The following is an 18,863-nucleotide window of genomic DNA, read 5'->3' as shown; positions in this document are numbered from 1 at the left end:
CTATACTATCTTTGAGGTTCCTTACTTACACCTTCTGGATCTATAAGGGGAAAATCCCCCATTGAGTGTGATATATCTCAATCTCAGAGGGAAGTGACCAGAAACAGAGAAGACTGGGAAAGACTTCTTGAAGGAAGTTTTGTACACAATAGGTGCTTAATGTTTGTTGATTTAGCTTTTCTTTTTTGGGGAGGTGGCAATTGCAGTTAAGGGACTTGTCCAGGATCACACAGCATATGTCTGAAGGCACATGGGCTTGCTTTGTTATTGTTGTTAGTGGAGTTTTTAAACTGAACTCAGGTTTCACTTTTGTACTTTTACTCAGTGTTTTAAAGAGCTTCCTTTCCCTCCCTTCCTACCTGAATTATTGCCATTTTAAAGCCTATATCAAATCTTACCTTCCTCTGACTCCCAAATTGTTGCTCTTTTTGTATTACCCCCAATGAGGCTAAAATGGATGGTATTTCTACTTCTCGTTTTTGTATAAGTATACATGTATTTTGTTTCCTTAACTGATTATTAAATGCTTTTGATAAAAAGGACATATTATAAACTTAATCATCATTTGGCGTCTAATATCGAGTTATCTGTAAAAAGGAAATCAATTAAAATTTTAAAAATTAAAATAAAAATAGAATCAATTTTAACTATTTTAAAATGTTTTAAAGAATCATTAAAAATTGATTCTATTTTCCTTCTGAATTTAACACACTATAAAAAAGTATTTTAATATATAAAGTAAAACAGGAAAACAATGCTGTGTATAAAACCATAAATCTATGCTGTCTGTAACTTGCTTTTCTCTCTCTCTCTCTCTCTCTCTCTCTCTCTCTCTCTCTCTCTCTCTCTCTCTATATATATATATATATATATATATATATATATATATATATACATATATATATATATGTATATATATATATATTCTTTAATTTTAAAAATAAATTCAATATTTTACTTTCAAAACTGTCCTGTTCTCTCTAACATTACAGAAATGTTTCAATACTTTCCTTTCTCCCTTCTTTCCTTTTGCCCTTTTTTCTTCTTCTCCCTTTTCTCTTTCTTCTTTCCTCCTATCTCTCTTTTTTACTTTTTTCTTTCCTTCCTTCCTCCCTCCCTCCCTTGATTTCTTTTTCTTTTTTCCTCTTTTTTCCTTTCTGTTCTTTCTTTCATCTTTCTGTTGCAATGCTGTCACTGGCTGTCTCCTTTAACTCCAATACCTCATTTGAAGACAAAATTAAAAAACCAACAGCAACAACAAAAGGGAAGCAGAACCTTAGCAAGCAGCAAGCAGGGTCAAGTCAAACATATCTACACATTGGTGCCCTCTGACAACTTATGTCTCACACTTAATCTTTAATCCATCACCTCCCTTTCAGGAAATGAAGCTTGCTTCCTCCTACATCCTCTGTGGTCTGTTGTTGTAGGGATCAGAGTTCATAAATCTTTCAAGGTTGTTTGTTTTTACGGTACTGTTATTAAATAGTTCTCCTGGTTCTGCTCACCTCGTGTATCAGTTCATACAAGTCTTCATACAGAGTCATGTAAGTTTCTCTGCAATGATCCCTTTTATCATTTCTTATGATGAAATAATATTCTATTACATTCATTTACCTAAATTTCTTTAACTATTTCCCGATGATTGGCGTTCCCTTTATTCCCAGTTGTTTGTTACAGCAACAACAAAAGGGCTGCTCCAAATATTTTTGTACATTTGAGTCATTTCCCTCTTTATTTGATCTCTTTGAGGGCACAAAGCTAGGAGAGAGATCTCTGGGTCAAAAGGCATGAATGATTAAGTAACTTTATAGCATATTGCAAATTGTTAACCAATTCACATTTCCATCTACAATGCACAATCAGTTGGATTTCCTGCAAAGCCTCTGTCAACTGGCATTTTCTTTTTTGTCCTCATTGTGAGTTGATAGTTATTTTATGTATTTCTTATTATTGTCAGCGATCTGTAGCATTTTTTCATGTCTTTGTCAACAAGGTTGGTTTCTTCATTAGGGAACTATATTCATAGCCAATGATTGTTTATTTATTGTGGAATGGCTATCATTCTTATCTATTTATGGGAAATCAGAACTTAAAAGTATTTTTTTTCCCAAAGCTTCATCACTCCATAGATTTCCAATCTTCAGTTACCGACTTTCATACAACAAGCTTTTTGTGTAAACAAAGACTATCATATTACCCTTCATATGTTTATTCTTTGAGTCAAACAATATTAACAAAATTATTTAATACTACTAAAAATTCTCCCTGAAAAATATTTAAAGCCCCTAGAAAAAAGCTACTTTGTCTAAATTATTTTTCTTCTATTCTGTGTGTGTGTGTGTGTGTATTCCACATTGTTAATGGTAACCTGCTGTTCTCTATCCTGTTAGAGAAAAGAATGAGACAAAATTAGAATTAAATACTTCCTAATTCAGGTAATAAATATGAAGGAATCTCTTGATAGTGAATATTGTCAAGCACTGTAGTAGTTCCTAAAGGAATAGCACAGATTGTGCTCAAAAAAGTTAGACCTTAATCAAGTCATCCCTGGACCTGAGATTTATCATAAGTAGGATGGTGAGGGTGAAGATGAGTTGTACAGCTTTTTCTAGCTCTCAAATTGTATGAATCTGACATGTATATATGTGTTTATGTGCATATGGTTGCATATGTAGGTGTATATATATATATATATATATATATATCTATGTGTGTGTGTGTGTGTGTGTGTAAATATATAGAGAGGCAGAGACAGAGAGATAAAGAAAGAGGGAGAGAGAGATAAAGAGAGAGATACAGAAAGACAGAGAGAGAGAGAGAGAGAGAGAGAGAGAGAGAGAGAGAGAGAGAGAGAGAGAGAGAGAGAGAGAGAGAGAAGGGAGGGAGACAGAGAGAGACAGGGAGACAGAGACAGAGAGAGATAGAGATAGAGAGAGATAGAGAGACAAAAAGAAAGAGACAGAAAGAGAGAGAGAGAGACAGGAGGACAGAGAGAGACAGAGAGACAAAAAGACAGAGAGAGACAGAGAAAGATAAAGAGAAACAGAGACAGGAAGAGACAGAAAGAGAGGGAGAGAGACAAAAAGAGAGGGAGAGAGACAGAAAGAGAGAGAGAGACAGACAGAGACAGACAGAGACAAAGAGAGAGAGGGAAAGAGAGAGACAGATAGAGAGAGAGAGAGAGAATGAAAGAGAGAGATACACAGAAAGAGAGAGAGAGAGAGACAGAGAGAGAGAGAGAAAGAGACAGACAGAAAGAGAGAGAGAGAGAGAGAGAGAGAGAGAGAGAGAGAAAGAGAGAAAGGGAGGGAAACAGAGAAAGAAAGAGAGACAGGGAGACAGAGACAGACAGAAAGAGAGAGAGAGAGAAAGAGAGACAGAGACAGAGACAGAAAGAGATAGAGAGACAAAAAGAAAGAGACAGAAAGAGAGACAAAAAGACAGAGAGAGATAGATAGAGAAAGAGAAAGAGAAACAGAGACAGGAAGAGACAGAAAGAGAGGGAGAGAGACAGAAAGAGAGGGAGAGAGACAGAAAGAGAGAGACAGAGAGAGACAGAGAGGGAGAGACAGAAAGAGAGAGAAACAGAAAGAGATAGAGAGACAGAGAGAAAGAGACAGAGAGACAGAGATAGAAACAGAAAGAGATAGAGACAGAAAAAGAGAGAGAGACAAAAAGAAAGAGACAGAAAGAGAGAGACAGAGAGACAAAAAGACAGAGAGAGACAGATAGAGAAAGAGAAAGAGAAACAGAGACAGAAAGAGAGGGAGAGAGACAAAAAGAGAGGGAGAGAGACAGAAAGAGAGGGAGAGAGACAGAAAGAGACAGAAAGAGAGAGACAGAGAGACAAAAAGACAGAGAGAGACAGATAGAGAAAGAGAAAGAGAAACAGAGACAGAAAGAGAGGGAGAGAGACAAAAAGAGAGGGAGAGAGACAGAAAGAGAGGGAGAGAGACAGAAAGAGACAGAGAGAGACAGAGACAGAGAGGGAGAGACAGAAAGAGAGACAGAAAGAGATAGAGAGACAGAAAGAAAGAGACAGAAATAGAAACAGAAAGAGATAGAGACAGAGACAGAGAGAGACAGAGAGAGAGACAGAGAGACAGAGACAGAAAGAGATAGAGAGACAAAAAAGAAAGAGACAGAAAGAGAGAGACAGAGAGACAAAAAGACAGAGAGAGAGAGATAGAGAAAGAGAAACAGAGACAGGAAGAGACAGAAAGAGAGGGAGAGAGACAGAAAGAGAGGGAGAGAGACAGAAAGAGAGAGAGAGATAGAAAGAGAGAGAGAGACAGAGAGAGACAGAGAGGGAGAGACAGAAAGAGAGAGAGACAGAAAGAGATAGAGAGACAGAAAGAAAGAGACAGAGATAGAAAACAGAAAGAGATAGAGACAGAAAAAGAGAGAGACAGAGACAGAGAGAGACAGAGAGAGAGACAGAGAGACAGCACCCAAAAGAGACCCCAGAACAAGATCTCTGGTTGTTCCTGTAGCAAACCCCTTGTTTCCCAATCTTTGGCGCTGCTGATTGACTAAGAGGTCTCCCTTGATGTGCTCCTTTTGCTGGCTTTGCCTTTCTCCCTGTCTGCTATATACTCTGTTACCATTCTGGCTAGATAAGTTTTATTAAGATAAAAAGCGTGTGAGGACATCATTTAATGACTGGCTAAAGTACTAAACTCATTTTTTAAGTTGGAAGGAGACCTAAAAGCCCCCATCCCCGCCCCTTCATTTCACACATAAAAAGCTGAGGTTGGAGGGACTGGGGGATGTCCGCTGGGCTCATACGGTTTAGTTTAATCTGTCTTGAGATCGTTCGACTCTGACTCCACGATCTTTGCTTTCCTCCATGTTCGGTCTTTGTGGAGCTCTGCAGATCACGCATGCCGGCCCCTCCCAGTTTTCTTTGCTTGCCCTTCATTTTTTCCAACTCCATTAGGTGTAATCCCTTGGATAAAGCTTAACCATCCTGGTAGCTTTTAAGCGCCCTGCTCTTCCTTTCCCATCTTATCTTTGCTAATGGATCATTGTGGATAAAAATGAGTCAGATCGGTGTGTGTTTGATGCCTGTGATTCTCAGGTGTCTGAAAAACCAATGCCAGTGCTCACATCTGTGGCAGTTTTTATTTAAATGTCAGGTGCCAAACATGGAAAGAAAACTCTTTTTTTAAAGAGCTGATTTATTCCATCGTTATAAATACAAATAGTGACAGTTTTGTGAAGATGTCATTGATTGATGGCCAGACACTCTGTATGGCATTCATGCTGATGGAGAAAATGGGAGGACTATCTTACGATAGTGAAACGCTGCTTCCAGCTTACTTGACCTTGTTGACTGATGAGACTTTTGCTTGTCAAGAAATTTCTCTAAAGGAGGATATGAGCTTTTTTCATTTAAAGAATCTAAAAAAAAGCTCTGCAGAAAAATTTTAATAGCGACTCTTACAAAGACAAAGTCTTTGTAGAACCTTTTATCCTTGACTCTTATTTTAAGAGCACCAAGCTTTCACTATTTAGGTCCAAGTCATTTGTAAATTCTTTATTATACGTATTCAGGTAATCTTCCATTTATGATTGGATTGGATCCCGAGTTTGTAAGTTGAATGTCTAGACCTTGAAACTTTTTTTTACACATAGAAAACTACATAATAAATGGTGGCTAGATAAGTAGGTCAGTGGATACAAAAACTGATTTTTACTTCTAATTTGAATGAGATATTTTTACCTTTACAAAACACCCTGAGAAACACTATATATTCAACTTGCTTTCTTCTATCACATTATACATTTGGGACACTGGTGATCATATAACTGAAAAAACAAATTCAAATAATGAGGAGAAGAAAATGGGCTAGTCATACAGCAAGAAGGAGAGAGACTCGATTAATGCACAGTAATGGAGGACCTTGAGATCCTGCCATTTGAGGATCAGTTTTGCAGAAAGTGAGTTTGCCTAGCTTGTAAGAGAAAAAGGACTAAGGTGAACATAATAATTATGCTCAAATGTTTGCAGACTGTGCTTGTGGAAGGGCTCTTAAACTTACTCTTCTTGTTCACAGAGGGACGCCCACTAGGAATAATGGGGAGTGATTAAAAAGAGATGTTGTTGTTTTGACCCTCATTCTCAAAAAGGGCCGATGACATAACAGGGGATTGTGCACGAATTGGATTTTTCTGAGGCAGAACTGTGCAAAGTCACCGACCTTATTCTCCCCCAGAGTCATCAGTAGCATACGACAAAAGCCCAAACTATGGGCAATGGCCTAGGATGGGCTGAATGGCCTTGGCCTTTCCAAATGAAGGTCTTAGATTTTCATCTTATGTAAGGAAAGACTTCCTAAGAATTAGAAAGGGAGAAATATAAAAGCAGAGTAAGTTGCCTCATCACTAGTTAGTTCTCTCTCACTGGAGGTATTCAGATTCTGTGATATCTCGTCCCATGACGTGGAGAGAAAAACATGCACAGGGGAACTCCTTAGAATTCTAATGGAATAAGAGAGAGGCTTCTGGTATATTGGGGAAAATAGATATGGAAGAATGAACAGAAAACATGGGATAAGGAGACACAGAGGAATTGTGAAACTTATCGGTTATGGAGTTGTTTGGTGAGGAAAAGATCACAACAATGAAACAATGAACATCTGGTAATATCAAAATTTACCTAAACACACAAAAGCACTTTTTTAGACTGTCAGAGCAGAGTCAATGTAATATTATTCGTCTGTTAGACTAATTAGTTATTAGACCTATTGATTGTGAATGTTTCAGTTTGGAACTATAGAAATCCTAAAATCCTCAATTTAGAATCCCAAAAACCACAACAGAGATCATTTAGTGCTCCATCTGATGGCTACTGCATGCCTTACACTGCATTATCTACAAAGAGCTAGCCTCGCGAGCTTTGTCCATCTGTTGGTTCGCCAGTACCACACTGAATCCTGCTGGGAATGGGGCAGGAGGAAAAAGATGAGGAGACCCTAACCCCAAAGGGCAAGAGCCTTTTGTGAGGGCCAACGGCTATATGAGCTTCATTGCCCAGAAAGAATCTCTTATCTTACTTTCTTATATTCCCATCCAGTGTTGTGCTCCTCAAAGAGATCAATGGATGGGGGAAGAATGAGGATAATGAAAGGATGTAGCCAGTAGCCAGTTGGCAGCCAAAATAAGAAATCTTTGGGCACCAAAGTGGGCATCTGTGATGGCCAAGGAAACCATTTTTTCCTGCAGGGTCTGTTGCCAAAGAAAGCAAAGCTGGGAGAAAGGGAACATTGATATACTAGAAGAGCTGGCCGAGAATTGGGGGGAAAAAAAGTCAAAATAACAATGGGAGAAGAAGGAAGGAATTAAGGAAATGTCTGGAGATTTCCCAAGTAGCCTTTTAGTACCTTAGAAACATAAAAAAGAGAAGGAAGAAGGATAGTAAAAGAGGAGTTCAATTGTAACATTTTATATATATATACATATATATATATATATATATATACACATACATACATACATATATATATATATATATATATGAACAGAATAGAGTTTCAGATTAGGGCTAGGGTTGGGCCACCATTTTGTATATAAGGGCCATTTGAAAGGTAGGCTTTTTAGAAGTAGAGTTTGTTTACAACAAGTAATCTTATTTTCCATAGAAAACTCATTTGCTATCACCAAAAAGACAGACTCAAATGAACCAAGTATCTAAATTAGGCAAAACCCTCTTCCTGTTAGAAATGTTACTGGAACAATTCGAGTTCAACTCAAATCATCTTTACCACCAGGAAAATTTCTCATTTGAGACACGTGAGAAAATCTCTCTTCTTCTGTATTATCCAAGGGTACATGGAGAATTCCATGCCTCCAAGCCCGGAGTCATGTGGTCCTCTGTAAAAAGGTCAGCATATAATGATATAACATCTTACATGATGACATTTTTTCATGTTGTATTTTTTCTTCCAAAGATTTTCTGAAAATCAATCACGCAGTTTTTTTTAAGCATTTCTGAGCTGAGGTTTGAACAGCTGCCTGTAGGAATTTTACCATCAAACTGTTCACCCATCCCTAACCTTTAAATGTTTGGGGAGAAAAAAAAAAAAAGATCAGTGTAAAATAATTTAGTAACCCACAGAATTCATTTAGTTTAATTTATGCTAATCATAGTGTATTGGTGTACTGGCAGATAAAAAATAAAGCTGGTGGAGAAGATTGTACTGAATAAACCACAACAATTAACCCTAGAAATTATCCCCATGAAAGTGAGTTCAGCCTGCTATTGAAAATAACAAGTCTAACCAATTCTCTTAACTAGTGATGATTAGAGAGCTGATTAAATTGTAGCATCCATTTTTGTCCGATGTTTCAGGGAACATTCCCCCCAAAAATTTATTGGGCCCACTTAATGTAATATTTTAATTAAAGGGTGTTTTTTTTGGGGGGAGGTCAATGGATTCTAATTCAACATTGTAAGCATGCATCTCTTGGTTTCCGATTTTTACAAGTATATATGCTATATATATGAGAGATAACAACAGTGGGATCAGTCCATGGACATTTAATAATAATAGCTTTGCATTTTATGTTGCACTTTGATATTATTTACATATTTATTTTACTTATAGGACCATTTGATCATCTCAATTATAGCTTTTTAGTAAAAACAGCCAAAGGTAAGCTGACAAAGCAGAAAAAAGAGAAAACTGTTTGGGGGGAATTACTTCAGTGTTGTGAAATGAATCTTACGTTCTCAGACAATGCTATTGTTATGTTTTAGTCCCTAAAATTAGGGATAATAGATTGATTAATCATGTTTTAATTACTTAGAGATGACATACATAAAAACTTTCAACTTTCCATCAATTAACTGGTCAATTAATAAACATTAAATAGTTACTATGATCCAAGGACTGTCCTAAGCATTGAGGATAAAAATTTTAAAAATGAAACTAGCTCTAGCCTCAATTGTTTCTACTTGCCTAGGAAGAAATGTAGGGATACGAATTTAAGATAATGGGATTGGAGAAAAAGTTCAACAAGTGCTTGGGTCAGACACAGTAATGATAAAATTTTTTGTATCTAGAGGCCTTTGATGTCTTTTATACTGAGTGATGACATAATCTGAAACCTGGAGCCAATAAATATTATTTTTGTTTATTCTTTAACAAAAACTTTTGTTTATTCTATTAACAAGATTATTACCTACAGTCTCATAATAAGAAGACTCATGCTTTTTATTTACTAAAGTGACACCTGATATTTTAAATTCACCTTTATCTTTTTTTTTTTTTCTTTTTCTGAGGCTGGGGTTAAGTGACTTGCCCAGGGTCACACAGCTAGGAAGTGTTAAGTGTCTGAGACCAGATTTGAACTCGGGTCTTCCTGACTTCAGGGCTGGCGCTCTATCCACTGCGCCCCCTAGCTGCCCCCTGATATTTTAAATTCATGAAACAAATGTTGATGAAGTGCCTGCTAAGAGTAATACACTGGACTGACTGATGGGTGAGGGTACAAAGATCCTTGAGTTGTGCCCGGAGAGAATGTAGAAGTCAATAATTTAACATTTACATGGACAATCTTTTAGATTAAGGGAGGAGAGAGAGACAGAGACATACACACAGAGAGACAGAGACAGAAGGCAGAGACAGAGAGAAGGAAGGAAGGAAGGAAAGAAGGAAGGAAGAAAGGAAGGAAGGAGGGAAGGAAGGAAGGAAGGAAGAGAGGGAGGAAGGAAGGAAGGAAAGAAGGAAGGAAGGAAGGAAGGAAGGAAGGAAGGAAGGAAGGAAGGAAGGAAGGAAGGAAGGAAGGAAGGGAGGGAGGGAAGGAAGGAAGGAAGGAAGGAAGGAAGGAAGGAAGGAAGGAAGGAAGGAAGGAAGGAAGGAAGGAAGAGAGGAAGGAAGAGAGGGAGGAAGGAAGGAAGGAAGGAAGGAAGGAAGGAAGGAAGGAAGGAAGGAAGGAAGGAAGGAAGGAAGAGAGGGAGGAAGGAAGGAAGGAAAGAAGGAAGGAAGGAAGGAAGGAAGGAAGGAAGGAAGGAAGGAAGGAAGGAAGGAAGGAAAGGACTTTTACTTGTGTGGGACAAAGTAGGAAAACATAATCCCTTGACCTCATCTCTGTCCTTTGTCAGTCCCATAACTGTCACAGGCTTATACATTAGGCCAATGTACATGTATTTGGTTTCCTTGAGCCCAAATATTCCACTTCCTTTAAGAAGTAGGGGAGGGCACAATGAGCTTAGGCTGTTTTCTTTGTAGGACAAAAGTCCTATTATTCGCCATCTCCCATCTTTTGCATCATTTCAGTCTTTATACAACTAAATACTGAACTAATTTTTTTTACTGACTTTCTTTTTTCTGGTGTTTTTCCTCTTCCTTGCTCGGACTCCAGTCATTATTGATCTGGTTCTTCATTCCCCAAATTTCTGTTTTCTTGCTATTTTTCCCTATTCACCTCAGTGCCATAAGATGATTATGATAACGGTGGAAGGAATATTATTAGAGACTTGATTCTTCTCATTTTATAGATGAAGAAAGGGTCTCATTTGGAATTGATATACTTTTTTTGCAAGAGGAATAAGTGGGAAATCAGATGTGAATCCAGAGCCTCTGGCTCTCACAGGAGGCTCTTTCTCACTTCCCCCACCCCAGATATCTGAAGGCTCTGATCCTACCAGGTGGTCTTTTGTCTTCAGTTGGGTCCTCAGGCTGAATGTTACCACCTATTTCTAATGCCTAGAACACCTACTGACCATGGCAGAGCACGTGGGGATGCCTGGCCCTTTGGGCTTTGCTGCTGGGACAGACCCTTGACTTTCGATTTCCTGTCATCTAGTAGCGGGACACATGAATAGGTGACCAAAAGCTCCCATGGCATCTCTGTGCTGGAGGAAGGTTCTTTGTAATACATGCCCATAGTTCATGCTCCCATTTCCATAAAGTCAACTTAGGCAAGGGACTTGCGTTTGAACATACACTTTCTTGAATAAAAAAACAACATAAAGCCGAGTGTTTTGCTCTTTGGAGACAAATAGCTTGGGCAGGAGCAAGTTTCCCAAAGCCTTGCTTGTAAGACTGTGTTTATATGATGTGTTTTCGTGGCCATATTTACTTTTCAGCAGAGAAAACAGAATCAGCTATGATGCAATGACTCATTTGTTGCCAGTCTATCTTCCTCCACCCCCTTAAAAGATTGATTTTTTAGACCTTTGAGGAAATTGTGCTTGATCAACATTTGTTACCAAAGCAATTCTTTCTGAGATCCCAGGTTTTTTCCTTCCCCTTCCCACAAAGTCTTGGTCGGTCATCTGTCATTTCCAGTGACCATTCAATTTCCTTTAACAGGGAGATTTAATTTTTCAACTTGATGACCAGTCAGTTTCATCAGATGGGCTTTATTCTTGGCTGGATTATTGTTTCCCTACGTTAAGGTACAAAGCCGCAAAACTGGGGGATACAGCAAAGGTTGTCAAGTTATAGGAGAAAACGATATCTTCCAGTCTCTGAAAATAGTTCATTTGGAGAGGTTTATTTTAAAGCCTTCTTTTATGAATCAAAAATTGACCCACTCAGGCCATTTAACACCAGGCTCTCCATAGCTGCTTGGATTAAATGCTTTAAGAACATAATAGTTTTCAAAGTAAAATTGAAGCAACGCAAGAATTATTCCAAAGACCAATGGACCTCGATCCGTGTTGAAATGATATTTTGTGAGTGTAGACATGGAGAATGTTGGCTTATGACTGTTGTCATTGAGATTATAATTCTTTGTCCAGTATTGCAGAAAGAGTAATGATCAGAGAATAATTCTGGAGGGTTCTTACTGATCCTTTCAACTTTTGCAACTTCCACCTTAAAAACAAATCAACACCGGTATTCAGTATCAAGCTGTCTTATTATTCAGGAGAAATACCAAGGGAACTGAGAGAAAGAAGATCGGTCTCCTCCAAAAGAGGATAGTGGAGGGTTTGTGTGCTAATTCTTTTATGTGTCACCCAGGATGTGATTAATGCTTAATCGGGTTCAGGGTCAGTACAGATAAAAGATGTGTGTCCCTTTCTTTTTTCCCCCCTTCTTCTGTTCCCCGAGTATCTGTCTGGTTCATCTGCATAAACCAGAAAAGTTCTGTTCAAATGGAGGAGTTGAGCATCTTGTTCTCTTTGCATACAGGGTTGCTTTGCAAAAACAGACCTAATGATGTTTTATTAGCTTCGGAATTGGTTTGACATCCCAGTGCCTCTCCACTTCCTTTTATTTCAACCCCCAGGACTGTAGGTTAGAAGGGGAATAAATTAGTTTCTTATATCTTGAAAGAAAACTGTAAAATTAAATTACTGATTTTATATAAATTAGCTTCTGTCAATGGAATGATTATTTGTTATCTTAATAAAGATCATTTTCTCCTGTTTTTAACATTTGTTTTCTAATAAAACATGGCGGAACAAATGACTTACCTGGACTTCCCAACTGGATTTGCCGACAAATGGACTATGCTCCAGTTAGAAATTAAGCCTTGATAAAAATCAATGAATCTAGAAGTAGATTTGAATTTACCAGTAGTTTCTTATCAGCCTGGATTGGCCAGCTTTTTCTTTCTTAATGAGGAATGGTCCTGCCTTCACCTATCCAAAGGAATTATATCGATTGGCAATGTAGATGGCATTTGAAGCATTTCGTTATCTCTAAACCATTCTTCTAGCTCCCTCACGCATCTGGAACAGATTTGAAGCCTGTAGCAAAGAGGGAGGAAATGGCTTTGATGGCAAAGGAAGAACCTTTGAGCATGGGGTAAGGACAGAAATAAATAGTTAAGAAGTCAAAGACCTGGCGATTCCTTATACACCATGAGCTGTGTAATTATTGGCTCATCTTGACAAGGAAGGGAAGGAAAACTCTCAGTGGCTACTTCAGCTTTTAACACTTCCTGCATTTTCCCCTGAATTCAGAAAGAAATAGGAGCCAAAAAAAAGATCAGAAAAAAATTGGAGAAGAGGAAGAGAGTTAACAGAGAAACGGTGTTTGAAAATGGCAGCAAAAGTCAATGGACTTCAGAATTTTAAATGACCCCATGATAAAAGCAGTAATCAATGGAGACTAGAATGTGGAACAGTGATGGACAAAAGCATCCATTGACAGTGGCTATGGCTGCGGCTGGAATTGTGTAGATTTGGATTTGGGCAATATGACCCCACTCACAAAACCAGATAGTGACTCTTTACACTAAATTATAATACAACTTCACAGCAGCGTTGAGAGTATTTTACTTGGAATCAGAAGACCTAGGAATATACTGTGGCTCTTTGCTGTACTAAATATGTTATTTGGGGCAAATGTTTTCATTTTTTCTAAGTCTTAATTTCCTCTTGTAAGAATGATAGTAATATTTGCATTGTTGAGAGTTTAGTCTCTTCAGTTATTTTAACCCTGGTTTCATCATCTAAAAAATGGGGATAATTCTACTCTTAAGACAATTACAATTATTCTGGATCTCGCTTTCCTCATCGTAAAATAAGAAGCTGGACTATACCATCTCCAAATTTCTACCTAATTCTAATATCCAGTGTAATATATTCTTGAAACCTAAAATATGTTGGATACAATATAGTTTTTATAACACTTAAATGAGATAGGAATAAAATGCATGTAGACTTATAGACAAAGACACAAAAGTATATGTTGAAATCCTAGATGCAATACTAATAGCATAATAATAACTAGATGCAATAACTAATAGCATAATGCTAAAAGGTCTAGATGAAGGCCTTTAGGAAACTGAATGGGTTCCTTATATAAAAGTTTTAGGAGGATGTGAATGGAAATTATACAACATAAAGAGGTCTGGTTGAAGTATAGTTTGTACTGTTGGACAGAACACCCACAGAAATAAAATTAGAAATAGCATAATTATTATTTCTGTTTTATAGATTGGGAAAAAACAAATAAATCGGGATTCAAATGTAGAAGTCTTGTAGGTTCCATGATTCTCACCTCAGTCATGATGTCTATGTCAAGTCTTCACTCAGTGATGACATGCTTGGTCCAACATCAGATCTTAAACAAAAAGGGAGCCTTAGTTAGCTTCCTTGCCTTCAAGAAGTAAGCTGTTATCATCACCATTTTATAGTTAAGTAATTTAGCCTACAAATGGCACCATTACCTCGAGAACCTATCATAAGTGGTGGAAGATTAGAACTCAGTTCTCTTACTTTCCATTACAAGACTCTTTCAGAAATACCATTGTTACCTCCCAGTTAAAAATTTTTAATTGTTTTCTCTGTCTCAAATGCATTACATCAAAATTAAATAAACTGAGGCTCAGAATTTCAAGCACAATGGCTTTATTAGCAAAGCACTGATTTACCAATAAATAAATAGGATCTTGGCTTCTTTGGCAAAGCTAAAATCCCCATGAGGAGAACAACTATCTTTTATAGTTTGGGGTAGTACAACACAAAGGACCGGATTTGGAAGAACGTGATTGGTTATAAGAGCTTGACATCATAAATGGAGAACTCAAAATGATTGGTTTTAGAGCAGAGGCACGGGGGACAATGTAATGGTGGAAATTGGGAAGCAAAGGTTAGCAACAATCCTTTCCTACCTTCCTGTGATGAGGGAACATTCATGGGTCTTTGATTTGGTGTGCAAGGTTGGCTAGGCAATGTAAAAGCCAGAAGGAACACAAGCCAAGTTAAAATGATTGGTGTGGTAGAGACCCCTGGAATCCACTTTGGATTTTTTGAGAATAGTAGGACATGATAATGACGGTCTATTTTTCTTATACTTGTCAGGTAATCAGAAAAGGGAAAAGGCACCACAAATGAGAAATCATTCACACTAAACACACGTCTGATTTTTACCCTCTCTGCAATTCTTTCACTGACTTTGGCTGATGAGGATGCTGTCTTATCTATTCAGTTGGGAGAGTTGGATTTCCTTAAATTAAGTACTTCTTAAACACTTCTTTATTCAAACCAGTTCATGGGGTGTCATGAATAATACTGCTCATATCAAGTTGCCCTTCTCCACGTGTGATTGTGTATTCTCCCCAGCCATGTTGTTCTGGATGCCCAGAAAAGGTCACAGGTAAGCTGTTACCGAGGAATTGTAGAAGAGGTTCAAGTCTAGCCCTTCAGCAGGCTTCAAGTCCAGAGGAGTTTGTTTGGGACTTTTGGTGATGTAAGGTGATCAAATATAAATTTCTCTCTATGTGATTAAAAACAAGAAAATTCTGGGTCCTCAGGAAGGAGAAAATTACTCGGTGACCGTTTTGTAGTTACAATCAGCATTGAGCAAGTCAAATGGATGGTAGAGCCATGTTTTTGATTGAGAAGTTCTGTATCTCTTATATTATAAAATTAACTGAATTCTCAAGATGGCAGATGCTTGGGAGATAGTCTCTATAATTTCTTCCTTTTGTTTAACTTTATTTAAAATTTACATAATTGGTAAAATATTCTCAATAACAAAAAAGATACTAAAGGGGAATGATGGGAGGGGGAAGTCAAGGAAGGTAGACAACAGGTAGAAATAGTGGCCACTAAATTGTACCCAAGGATCCTTGAAGGCTACATACAGCTGAGAAATCTACCTATTAACATTATATTTGTTCTGTTGTATTTTTATATATTTTATTAAAATTTCCCAAGTGCACTTTAATCTGGTTCTTACTGCACTTAAGGGTGTCCTGACATTGCCTGGAGTTTGACCCCTCTGGGGGTCAAATGGCCTCTCGGGTACTTCTAAATCTAAGATTCTCTGTGATTGAGGGTCTGTGGTGAAACGGCCCTGATGTAATGACTGGGACATGAATAAGGTGAGTTTGGAGGTGGAGGACCAGATGGTGCTCCTGAGGGGCTGTAGAGGAGTTGGATTCTAAATTTTGAACACTTCCCTACATGGCTGATCAATCCCACATATTATTACCGGGTGAAGAGGAGTTTGTGACCTTGTGCTATGACTTGGATGGGTTTTATTTCATTTTTGTCATGGGCAGGCTGAGATCCGATGCGTTCACTAGCTGGCGATTCTGACCTTTACCGACAAGGAGGAACGGTGGAGGTTAGGGGAGGGGAGGGGGGGAACCTAGTACTCCAATCAATCCTCTCCGTGTCTACCTCAGTGATCTATGGACAATTTTCTTTTATGATACCTGCTATCAAAATGGCCAAACTTCCGCTCGAGTGTCGGCTCCCTGATTTAGTGAAGGCTCTGACTGACCCTTCTGAATAACTTACTTGAAAGGTTTGAATGGATCACTGACCTTGATGGTTGCTTGTGGAAATAAGAGTTTATAAATGAGTGACCATGTTTCCTCACATTCACCACCTCAATTCTTGATTTCTGAAAGGTAAAATTTTCAGCATATATAGTTTTCTGAAGATACATTCCCCTCGAAGGCTCTTGACCCCTTTTGTATCCGGTTTGAACATATTAGTGAGAGAATACTTTAAATATTAGCCAAAATACAACTAATATTTGTGCTGAAGTTTTGTTTTAAGAGCGTATTTTAATGGAAAAGTCTTATTGACTGAATCACCCACTATATTCCTATCAAGTCTCCCCCTTCCCCAAAAGTTAAGAAAAGTAGCCTAGCAAGCCCCATAGCCTGAGGCTCCACCATCACCTCTTACCCGGATGAGATTTTGCCCAGAAGCCAAGAGTCATCTCCTGGAAGCCTTCCCTGAGTCCCCGGAGCTGGTCTCAGAGATCATTTGTATTTGTCCTGTGCACATGTTTATCTCTTCCCCCTCGATGGTGAGCCAGGCAGGCAGATGGACGCCTACGGTGAGGCTATCTGACGTAGTGCATGTCACAGAATCCTCTGCATTTGGAACTGCGAGGGACTCTGAATGCCGTCCTGCCAGGATACTCTGGATGCCAATCCTACCTAAGACATGAGGAGGTAACAATTTGTGGGCGAGTTATTTAAGGTCTCTGAGGCTCAGTGAAAAGGGGAGAAAGTTCTAATGAGACTGGGTGAAATAGAGATATGTGCAAGCATTGTGTAAATGTATGTAGGAGCTGTGATTATTGTGTCCGTAAAAATCACCACAAAGGGTTAAATTAAAGTTGTGGAAGGCAGCACCAGCTTGTCATGGAATACGGGGTAGATAATTCACTGGCGTTCGTCCATTGTGTTTTGACTTGTTCCTTTCTTAGATTATCATACATACATACACACACACTCCCATATGTGTATGTATGTTTATACATGTGTGTGTATGTACACACATTTTCTTAGCTCTCTCCCCCCATCCCACCTGCACTCCTGGGCTAGGGATGGGCTGAGGTACCTTTTGCAGGCTGACACAATGAGCCTCCCCTTCCTCTTCCTCTGAGGAACAGCCTGGCTCTGAGGTTAGGGCTATAACGGCTTCCTGGTCCTCCTTCCAGAGGTCCTCATAACTTGAAAGGGCTTAACGGTCAGCATTCATCCATTTTTCACTGTACAATATTTTTTATTTACTCCTCAGCCTCCATCTTACTGGCAGTCCTTCATCCTTTCATGTCAGCTGACATCTGTCTAGGTGCCCATTAGCTGACACAGTTAATAATCTCTTTTTAAAAGACATTTATTAAGCACGCACCAGGTAGACCATACAGAACAAAAATAAGTAAAGCACATGTTTTCTATCCTACCATCGAGGAGGAAGAGATAAATATGTGCACAGGACAAATACGATACAAATTAGAAAACAACGCGTGATCTCCGAGACCAGGTGAATGAGGGAGAAATCACTTCCAGCTCTGGGGACTCGGGGAAGGCTTCCTGGAGATGACACTTGTGGCCAACTCACTTCAGGTAGAGGAAAAAATAGGATTAAAGATGCCCTCTGCCTCTTAGGATATTAACTCCTTTCAAAGTTGAGCCATCTGCACTTGAGTCTCCTGAAACCTGCCAGAATGTCCATCCCTCCGCAGGTGGCAGTACTTTCTCTCCCCTCAAATTACCTTGTGCCCCCAAAAATGGATAAATATTACGCTATTTCCAACATATACAGCACACACACTCACTCGTGGTGGCTCAGTTGTTTTCAGTCATACCCTACGTCTTGTGGCTCCATTTGGGGTTTTCTTGATAGAGATACAGGAGTGGTTGGCCATTTACTTCTCCAGATCATTTTACAGATGAGGAAATTGAGGCAGACAGGGTAAGTGATTTGCTCAGGATCATACAACTAGCAAGTGTGTGAGGCTGGATTTGAACTCAGAACTTCCTGATTTTAGGCCTATCACTTCACTATGGCACTACCTAGTGGCCAAATACATACATACATATTATATATATATATATATATATATATATATATATATATATATATATATATATATATATATATATATATATATATATATATATATATAATTATTTTTCATTTTATTATAACTTTTTTCCCCTTTTTTATTTTGTTAATAGCTTTTTATTTACAAAACACATGCATGGGTAATTTTTCAACACTGACCCTTGCAAAACCTTCTGTTCCAACGTTCCCCCTCCTTCCCCCCACCCCCTCCCCCAGAAGGCAGGTAGTCCCATACATGTTAAATATGTTAAAGTATATGTTAAATACAACACATATATACATGTTTATAGTTATTTAAGCAAGTGCTTCTTAAGGGCAGAGGTTATTTGTGTCTTTGTCCTACCGTTTCTGACCAACTCCCCGTACTTAGCAGACAATAAGGGTTTGTTAACTTGACTCGAGGAGAAAACTGGCCGTGTCATACACAAAGTGAGTAACGTACTCCTCAGGAAATAATTATAATGTCACAAATTTAGCATCATGAATTCAGTAAAAGGCCAAATTGGGGGAAAGCATCACTACAAGTCTTAGGGACAAGAGGGATTTAAGAGCCCAACGGACCGGGAGCAGCTTCTTGCCA

The 18,863-nt window shown here is 38.5% G+C and overlaps 1 protein-coding gene across 9 annotated transcripts in view; it reads left to right on the top strand.

Annotated features, from left to right (window-relative positions):
• Positions 1-18,863, top strand: part of LDB2 (LIM domain binding 2) — a 348,559-nt gene that overhangs the window by 172,650 nt on the left and 157,046 nt on the right. The window lies entirely within an intron of this gene.

This window comes from Sminthopsis crassicaudata, chromosome 6 (genome assembly GCF_048593235.1).
Source record: "Sminthopsis crassicaudata isolate SCR6 chromosome 6, ASM4859323v1, whole genome shotgun sequence".
Classification (NCBI taxonomy): domain Eukaryota; kingdom Metazoa; phylum Chordata; class Mammalia; order Dasyuromorphia; family Dasyuridae; genus Sminthopsis; species Sminthopsis crassicaudata.
This window is presented reverse-complemented; position numbering and strand designations above follow the sequence as displayed.